Source organism: Bos taurus, chromosome 27 (genome assembly GCF_002263795.3).
Source record: "Bos taurus isolate L1 Dominette 01449 registration number 42190680 breed Hereford chromosome 27, ARS-UCD2.0, whole genome shotgun sequence".
Taxonomy (NCBI): Eukaryota; Metazoa; Chordata; class Mammalia; order Artiodactyla; family Bovidae; genus Bos; species Bos taurus.
Window position 1 is genome coordinate 37,353,662 of NC_037354.1, and position 10,417 is coordinate 37,364,078.

The 10,417-nt window shown below is 41.6% G+C and overlaps 1 protein-coding gene across 12 annotated transcripts in view; it reads right to left on the bottom strand.

The window, feature by feature from the left end:
* SLC20A2 (solute carrier family 20 member 2) overlaps window positions 1-10,417 on the bottom strand; it is a 116,931-nt gene that overhangs the window by 101,495 nt on the left and 5,019 nt on the right. For 4 of the 12 annotated variants that reach the window (XM_059882226.1, XM_059882230.1, XM_059882225.1 and 1 more), the window contains one exon: window positions 1,195-9,523. The exons of 1 other annotated variant lie outside the window; for it this stretch is intronic. The gene's annotated coding sequence lies outside the window, so the exon portion shown is untranslated. The remainder of the gene's footprint in view (window positions 1-1,194; window positions 9,524-10,417) is intronic. 7 more of the 12 variants (XM_059882231.1, XM_059882228.1, XM_059882227.1 and 4 more) reach the window with 7 other exon arrangements.

A 10,417-nucleotide genomic window follows, 5' to 3' on the forward strand; every position in this document is an offset into this window, starting at 1 on the left:
AAGGACAAATGGTTAGACTGTGGTGCATCCGTACCAGGCACCAGTACTAGGCAGTAAAACGGAAGAAACCACGAGAAGGCATCTCAGGGACATTATGAGGACTTTAAAAAGCTAATCTCAAAAGGTCACATGTTGCATAATTCCATTTATATAATATTCTCAAAATGATAGAATTATAAAGCCGGACAAGAGATTCGTGGTTACCCAGGGCTGGAGGGCAGAGGGAGAGTTATGAAGGAGTAGCAAGCAGAAAGCCTTGGGTTGACGCGTCAGTTCTATGTCCTGATTGTGGTGGTGGGTTATGCGAATCTACACGTGATGGATCTGATGGAGAAGGGACAGGCTACCCACTCCAGTATTCTTGGGCTTCCCTGGTGGCTCAGCTGGTAAAGAATCCACCCGCAATGTGGGAGACCTGAGTTCAATCCCTGGGTTGGGAAGATCTCCTGGAGAAAGGAAAGGCTACCCACTCCAGTATTCTGGCCTGGAGAAGTCCATGGACTGTATAGTCCATGAGGTTACAAAGAGTCGGACATGACTGAGCGAATTTCAGTTTCACACATGATGGAACTACACAGAACTACCTACACACACAAATGCATGTGTGTAAAACTGGAGACAACAGAGTCAGCTCTGTCGGTTGTACCAGGTACAGAACTACACACACGCAAACGCATGCCTGTAAAACTGGAGACATCCAAGTCAGCGCTGCGGGTTGTACCAAGGTCTGACTTCTGTCTTTGCTCTTGTACTAGCTGCCTTTGTGGGAAACTGGGTGAAGGATACGCAGGACCTCTCTGTATTTTTACAACTTCCTGTGAATCCGTAACCATTTCAAGACAAAAAGTTTAAAATGAATTTGAAGGAAACATAAAGCTTACTTATGATAAACATTTTTCTTAATCTAATTAATGGTAGGTGGCTCAGATGGTAAAGAATCTGCCTGCAGTGCAGGAGACCCATGTTTGATCCTTGGGTTGGGAAGATCCCCTGGAGCAGGGAATGGCAACCCGATCCAGTATTCTTGCCTGGAGAATCCATGGACAGAGGAGCCTGGCGGGCTACAGTCCCACTGTAAGACCTGGGGTCACAAAGAGTTGGTCACAATTGAGCAACTAACAGTTTTACGTTCATAAACAAGTAATGGGAGGTATGTGAGATAGCTGGAGAAGAAAAGATGGCGGGAATACTTACAGAGTATATCTGCAATATCACATGCCAGGCACTACAGCAGATCTCGTCCAGTCAACACTCGGTCCAGTGAGGTGTCTGCTGCTGAAAAGCCTCACTTTCAGATGAGGAAACAGAAAGAGAAGGTAAGAAATACAATTAAGGTCACGCAGCTGGCACGCAGCAATGATATCACAGTTAAGAAAAGACCATCTCAAAGCAAAGAGGATTTTAAGGAAACGAAGAGTCATTACTGCATCAAGAAGGGTTTAAAAGATAGTGTAAAACAGGCAGAGTAGGTGAAATGTTACAGATGTAAAGCTCCCCACATTCACAGCACGCTGGGTTGAAACTGTGTCTTCTAAGAATTTAAAACCCACGATAGACATTAGCCCTGGATAACTGGATGCACTCGACCAGAGAAGAATACGAAACTGTGGGTTTTTTTAATTTTCCTTTTAACTTCTACTTAGAAATGAGAAGAAGGGTGATGCTTCTTTAAAAGGTGCTCGATGAATGAAACAGGAGATAAAAGTGAGCCAAAATTCAGAAATACCACAGATAGGAAAACAAAGGTGATTATAACAAAGCCAATTCACGGAAGAAAAGGGAAAGTCTGCAATCTTGTCAAAAGACAGGCAAGATAATCTGAATGAGGTTAGCAGAAGACAGGAATCTGCATACAATGACCACAAGGATGAGCAAGATGAGTATTTGTCTGCAATGAAATAGTTTTAAAGACAGTAACACAGTTAGGCTTGGCTTCAGTCTGGCTTAGAAAAAGCAAGAGGAAACTTTCTGCCCTTCATCACTCCATCCATGCAAATAATACAGTGGTGGGGGTGGGGGGAGTGGATGGAAGTTTTAAACAAGACTGGCCACAAACTGACAGATAAGGCTGGGGCGACAGAGACATGGAGATTAATTCTCAAAGCAGCTTTCGGGACCTCTGGTGCCACCTGCACCACCAGCTCTGATCACATGAAAAAAAAAAAAGCAAAAAGGGAGGCGACAACAGTGATAAACACACCACTGTTTTCCCAGGTCAGGTGAAAATGCTCACTCCTCAGAAATCTGCTTAAGAGAGCCTTAAGAGAAAGTCAGGGACACTGGAAACCTAACACTGGCGGGCCCTTTAACACAGCAACCGCTCCAGGATGACCGAACAACGTTTTCATAAGTACAGTTTTTGAAGACTGCTCATCACAGCATTGTTTACAATGGTGAGAAACCTGATACCTAAATTATCAAAGAGGGATTAAATATATTATGGTATACTCGTACAATGGAATGCCAAAGAGGGATTAGATATATTATTGTATTCTTGTACAATGGAATACCGAGCAGCTATGTGAAAAAATGAAGATATTAACTCACAACAACAGGGTATCAGGGCTTCCCTGGTGGTCCCCTGGTTAAGACTAAACCTTTCAATGCAGGGGGATGAGGTTCGATCTCTGGTCAGGGAGCTAAGACCCTACATGCCTTATGACCAGAAAACAAAACATAAAACAGAAACAATGTTGTAACAAATTCATTAAAGACTTTAAAAATGGTCCACATCAAAAAAAAAAAAAAGGGTATAGCCAAGGAAGACAGGAACCAACTGAAAGGTCTTCTGATTGGCCACAGGTGGAGCCATTAGAGCAATACGATTGTATCCGATTATAACACCAATATAAATATCCATCAGTCTGCATAGATATAAATCAATGACTGGATAAATGAATAACTGGGAGAGCAGACAAACGCCCTGTGCGGAAGATTCCAAACACCGTGGGGAGATCCCCTGCCCCGCCCCAAGGAGGTGGAGCAGGACCCTGCACTCCTGACGTGGGGGCTGCCTTCTTCCCAAGAGCACTGATGGAAACCAGGGGCAAAGAGGAAGTTCACGGGAGAAGCTGACAAGCACCCCCTCAGCCCCTCAAGGTTAAAGTCACGCAGACAGGAGGTAGCCTTGAAACGATGCCATGAAAACCACGCTCTGCCCCCGTGGGTCTCTCTCCTCCAAACACACAACTCCAGCTGAACCAGGAGGAAAACGCCAGACAGATCCCAGCTGAGGGGCGCGCGACAAAATCTGACCAGTGTGCCCCCCCAGACTGTCCAAGTTATAAAAACCAAGAGACGTCTAGGAGACTGTCCCAGGCAAGAAGAGCCTGAGGAGACGTGAGGACTGAAGCATGAAGTCCTGGTCAGGGTCCTGGAACAGAAAAAGACAAGAGATAAAAATAAGAAGTCTGAGGAAGCTGGACTTGGCTAATAACGACGTACCGATATTGGCTCATTAGTTCTGACAAACACCCCACAGCAAGGTAAGATGTTGATGACGGGGGAAATGGGGAACTCTCTGTACTAGCTTTGCAACAGTCTACAAACCCCAAACTGTTCTAAAATAAAAAGATTCGTTTTAAGAAAATGAAAAAGGACAATGAAGATACATCAACTCATGATGCTGCGGAATGGTGGCCAATATATAATAAATGAAAGACGAGTTACTAAATAGCACGTTATAAAACTATTTTTGCTTAAAAAATACACATATACATATCTATATGCCAAAAAGTCTGGAAGACCGACCATACATCGAATCACCGACCTAGCGATTCTCACCACCTCCTTTGTACTTTTCTATAATAGTTGGCTTTGTTTCTACACTGAGCACTGTATACATTTAACATTGAGCCTCATTAACCTCCATCCTCAGGAACACTATTGCTTTATTTGGGGGAAAAATCAGGCGTCTCACATAGAATTTATATAGAGTCCATCTTAGTTCAAAATAACATGCACTTATAAAACAGCTGAACTTTAACTTTTTCAAGAGGAAACATTTTAAAAGGCAGTACATTTTAGAAAGGCAAACATTTTAAAAGTGACGGAAAGTGTGGAATTTAATCAGACCTGGAATGTAATCCTAGTTTCACCATTTACTGTCCGTGTGACCTTGGGCGGGTCAATCACCTCCTCTGCCCTTGTTTTAACAGTGGGGAAAGTGTAACACAACAAGCCTACGGATCTGCAGAACTGACCTAGCATTTACTTGCTTATTTATCAATATAAACATGTATTTATATACTACATAAATACACTTTATCACCTCAAATTTTATTAGAAATTATCTGAGTGGTAGCAAAGAGTTCAATGTATGTCAAGAGCCTGACCCTACTGAGGCTCCATAAGGGCAATTGTTATTGTTACCAATAATAATAATAATATTAAAAAATTTCAAGGAAAAAAAAACACTATCAGAAAAAATTTCACTTCTCAAAGACTGTAACAGAGAGCACTCAGAGATAAGATCGGCACCTCAGCCCACGCCACACCATCTGCTGCGAGGTCCCAAAGCCTCTGCTAACTAGACATTCATTAGGGCAATTAGACACATTAACGTGCCCACAGGACTGCTGCTGAGAATACCAAGTGAAAGCCACTTGTCTAATCATAGCCAGCTTAAAACTAAACTTTGGAATAGTAATGTACCAAGTCTCCCTTGCTATGGAAATACAGTTTCCCTATCTGTGAACGGAATGTCAAAACAAATTAACACCAGCCATAAAACACAAACCAAACTGATTTAAATCCCCTGACTGCAAACAATGAACTTTACTGAAGATGCTTTAGCCAAGACATATATTTTGATCAAAATTCAGGGCTGGTACTTCCATCTCAATACTGATAATTAAAAATTATCCCAAATATAAGCCTTATAATACACAAAACCACAAGAGAATAGACAAATCTAATCATATTAGTGGACTTTTGTAACAAAGCTAAACAACCCAGATCAGAAGAATCATTTGTCTCCAGTTAAAACTTAACCCAGCCTGATTTACCATATGGTCTAAGACAGACCCGTATTTTAAGACCTGATAATTTAGGAAGAAATGAATCCAACCATAAGCAAAATAATATCAAATCACTGTGCCAATTTTTCCTTGTCATTGTTCAGGCGCTAAGTCGTGTCCGACTCTTTCACTACACTGTGCTCTGTAGCCTGCCAGGGTCCTCTGTCCACAGAATCTCCCAGGCAAGAAAACTGCAGTACGTTGCCATTTCCTTCTTCGGGGATCATCCCAATCCAGAGATCGAACCCATGTCTCCTTCATTGGCAGGTGGATTCTTTACCACTGAGCCACCAGGGAAGCCTGTCCATTTTTTTCTACTACACTAGAAAATGCAGACTGTGCAGTTTGGTTCTGTTGACAGAAGTTACTGCAAACACCTTTTGAAAGAACAAAAATGTAGATATAATCCAGGAACTAAATTCAGGTTCACATAAAATTCAGGCATTGAGATTATAACTACACAAAGACTGACTTTATAACACATTCTAAAGCGTCTGTATCCAGTAAGTCTTCCTCCAACTTTTCTGAAAGCAGTTGTTACGAGAACCCACCCCAGTGATGTCACTCTAGCTAAACACTTTAAAAGCTAATGGCATAGTTTTATTACATACGCTTAAGTGAGCAAATTTTAAATTTGAGAATGGATGTGACTTATGGGAAGAAATAACTGTCATTGAGAACTACATCTGGCAGGTGGACTAAGGGAAATAAACTGGTTTAAAAAAAAGAGAGAGATTGACTATAAGGTTTTGAGTAAGGTAAATTTTCCTAAAAACTATAAAAGCATACGTGAAATGGGAATTCCAACTGTTTTGGGCAACATTATCTACGCTGTAAGAGTACATTCCTCTCCCATATTCTTTACCGGGTGTTCGCCAAATTTTAAACAATAATATGAGTAAGGGACCATCCTCTAGAGCCACCTGGGAAGCCCGTAAGGAACCATATGGCCCCTTATACATATTACCTCCTTTAACCCATGCAAGATTACTAGACGATTCTCACTATTTGTAAGTGGAGACACTGCGTCTGAGAGCTTTAGGGAAGCTGTCCGAGTCCCACAGGTGATAAGGGAGGGAGCACCCATGACCTCACGATCACAACACACACACCCATTATCTACACACTGCATCTGACATTCTGAAGTTTCTGACTTATACTTTGACTCTCTCAATTAATCTCTTCCTGTGATAGCAGCTGCTTATGTAAACATGTTTTTGCATTTGCCCCACTGTGTTGTAGCGTTCGCTCGTCAACAATTCCCTACTCAGTGATGAGCTTCTGGAGAGAAGAGCCCACACCTTGCCCATCTCTGGAACCTCAGACCACAGTGCTGCACTCGGCATGTCTGCACACATTTCCTGTTATTACCTAAAGGTGGTTCTGATGTTGCTTTTACTAACTGCTCACAAGTGGTGAATATGACAGAATCGGCTCCAAGATACCTGACAACCACCATCAGAATGAAGGCAGGCCCTGGCAGAAAGAAGATTCAGTATGATCAGCTTCCATTTGTTGGGTGGCTCTTAAGAGGAGTATTTAGACACTACATTTTATGGGCTTCACTGGTGGCTTGGACAGTAAATAATTTGCCTGCAATGTAGGAGACCCAGATTCAATCCCTGGGTCGGGGAGGTCCCCTAGAAAAGGGAAAGGCCACTCACTTCAGCATTCTTGCCTGGAGAATTCCATGGACAGAGGAGCCTGGCGGGCTACAGTTCAGGTGATCGCAAAGTCAGAGACGACTGTGCAGCTGACACTGTGTGCTTTACAGGGTTCTCCTGTTTCACGTTTAATAAAGCGGCATCTGTACTCACATTAGTCTACTTCCAGTAGTTTATACACACAGCACCACCCTCATAACACATGCAAGAATGAAGGAAAAAGATGACAAGGTAAATCATCAACAGCACAATATTTTGCTAAAAAGCTACCTTTTCATCAGGACTCCCGAGTCCAAAGGGGCAAAAGTATATAATTTATATGCTTTCCAAGGCAAGAAGCTAACAGGGTTGGTTATTAATGACAGTTTGAGACTGTTACAAAATGACACGGGTTAATACTTAAGGAGACATCAAGTCTCTCAAAATAAAATATTTACAAGATTAAGTTTGTTTTGTTATTCACATCTTAGAACTTGAAGGTATTAAAAAAACAGATGACCTTATATTAACAGTTCAGAATTAGATAGTTTTTATTCTTTAAGGGGACCTTTTACCTAATAAATCTTAAGTGTCTGTGGTTTGTGGTTTTAGTTTTCCTTCTAGTTCTAGAAACTATGTGTCCTTTTGTGGTATTTACCTTTCTCTTCTCATTTTCCACCCACCCCTACCCCCAAACCTGCTTTGCATGTCTGTCTTTACTCTTTCCAGGCAAGGCAGTGAATTGAAATGGCAAGAACTCTTGACTAAAAAGTTAAAAATGCCAGCATCGGATGATTACCCTCTCTTTGGAGTAAGCTTAGTCTTCTAGAATACCAATCTAATTCTTAGAAGCAGAAAACACAGGAAGCTCAATGTTCCAAGAAAAGTTAATAATAACTGATTCATCCTGGCTACCCAGGAAATACACAGCAAGGACGTGGGTTCCATGCAAATACAGACAACAAATTCATCTAGTGATGCCTGCCACCCAGGGACAAGGAAAATAGAAAAAGGCTCATGGAGCAAATACACAAAAGGTATAGGAAGAAAACACCACAAATGCAGTGTGCCGAGCAGGAATCAGAGCTCGATGAAACCATGACAGACCAGGGAGCTCTACAGACAGGAGACAATGGGGTACAGGAGAAGTCATCACTCAAGGGAGGGTGGCAGAAACGAGCGGGGCTAGGAGGGCAACAGGGACCAGCAAGAGATAACCAGAAAAGACCGGAGGGGCTGGCCAGGAAGGGGTACGGCCAAGGAGACCGAGGGTAAAGAGAACAGAAAGCATTCTCGACGGGAGGCTGAGTCATAGAAAATGGCAGGAAGGAAAGACACCAAACAAGAAATTCTGGACAGATGAGAAATAAATGCTAAAGTGAGACCGGGCGACAACTAGGTAGGGCAGAAGGGCAAAAGAAGGAGTGAGGTAAAGGAAGCCTCTGTGAAAGGAAATATTGGAAAAAAAAAAAAAAAAGACAAATGGTTTCAGGAATTTCGCTTTATTAAATTTTAAAACCTGTTTTGTTTCTGTTTCTCTGTTCGGTAAAACTTGATTAAGAACAATGGTTTCCACAGTCTCCAGAGGAGAAAAAGTATTGATGAGGTCAACTGACTTGGCAAAAGTTAGAAGAGCTGAAAACAGTACAATTCACTCATGTCTGTTAACCATTTTAGCTCTAACCCACACTGACTTTCACGCTGACCATGTGTACACACACATCAATGACCTTAATGATCAACTGCTTCATTTGTTAATCACAAAAGCTTCCTCTCTCATTTTTTCTCTTTTTGGGCTTATCAGTGTTTGGAGAAATCCCTGCTTCTTACTATCGCCCTAAAAAAGAAAGGGCAGAGTAAGAACATGGCCTTTACATCAATACTACTAAAAAGAAGTCCGATGGAAGCTTAAAACAAGGTTAGAACAATAATGGGGAAAGATGTAAATTTCCTGTAAATTCTACATCTGGGCTCCTACATAACTAACAGAACATCGTGATCATGCTTCATTTCCCTCTAGAAAACAGAGGAAGAAAACAAAACACCGAATAAGAACATAAAAACAGTAAAAAAAAAAAAAAAGAGGCATTCTGAAAAAGAATGACAATTACTCTACTTTTGATCCTAGGAAAGGCTGTTCGTGAAGCTATGATTCATATAATTCTTATTTTTAAGCTGAAAAAATACAGTCATCGGATTTTTCCAAAAATCTGTGCAAGAAAAAAGCAGGCACACACAGAGGCTGGAGGAAGATAAAGGAAATGACCCTGAAGTCACAGAGCTCTGAACAATCACTGAGCAGAAGCAATTCCTCGATATCCAGCACTTTGAGGAATCCTTTGGTGAAAGTCAACGTCTGGGGCCAGCATCCAACACAAGATCCCACTTCCCCTATTATATTGACTACTTTTCTGTCCACACAGAAGGAAACTCTGACTGTAAGCAGATTACCAGCTTTAGCAGTAGAGGAAAAACAACTCAGACATCACACACTCAAGCAACGGGCCAACAGAGACCTCGTAAGACACACGAGTCGTGCACTTCGTATTTGCAGAGCTGTCTTCTTTCAGCTGCTCAAAATCCTAAACGGCTTTGGGTTGCTTCTTGAAATTTGCCTTTTCTTCAGTGTTTTAAACCATTCTTCCATGAATGTTATATCGGTCACTTGGCCCTACAGTCTATGCACAGCCACCTGCCATGATCATTCACTTCTGGGAACAGCTGCTATTCCAAGGCACTGGGACACGTCTTGAAGGAACCAACCTGGTTCTCTGTCCCTACTGATGACATGGTGAAAAAAGGATTCTCTAAGCCCACAGAAGACGTGGAAGCCAAACTGTGCTGTTTCCAAGGTAGGATGCCCTGAAAAGAAAACAAAACAAACAAACAAAAAAAAAACAGTTAAAAATCAACCAAATTTCCAAAACAGAAGAAACTCTAATAAAGTAGTGAAAATTCTTGCTAAGACTGAACAATAAGTAACTCAAAAATTTTCAATCTTTCACTTCAGTTTTAAATATTCTCTAGTTTCCAAAAAAATGTTATAGGGCGTCACAGGTTACATAATAAAAAATACTGCAAATAACTTGCTGTTCCTGAAATTAACAAAAAGTATCCATTAAAATTATAAGGAAATTTTGGTGACTGACATTTTGATCTTTACCTTGGCCAGGACAGAAGACGGGCTTTGAGAAAACATTATTTCTCTGTGTTCATATCTGACTTGGAAATGGTATGAACAAGTGTGATTTATATGCAGCCATAAAGTGAGTTACAGAATTGATGCCCTGGAAAATTTCTTCCAGCCGTAAAACTCTGAAATTGCACACTATCTGGTGATAAAATCTTGAAACCACTGAGCCAGCTGTAGGCAAGCCATTTAACTTTGCCCTGATTCTCTCATCTATAAAATACAGGGCTTGTTCTTCCAATGATGGGTACCAGGATCATCTGAGGAGAACTTAAAATACAGCTGCCCCTCCAGCTGTGGCTCTAAAGAGCTCTAATTTCTTGATTAGGTGGAGGCATCTGTGACTGTCACTGTATAAGGAGCCCTGGGTCGTTCTGTCTACACTCATGCTTAAACCACTGCCATATTGGTCAGGGTGCCACTCTACCACCCTCAGAGTCATAAAACTGGGCAAGAGGGACACCATTACCCCAGCTTGACAGGTTTAAGACAAATGAATCACTGCATCATTGTCTCTTTCTCTAAAAATCCCCCATTCAGAGAAGAGGCCGAAACTAAGATTGAGG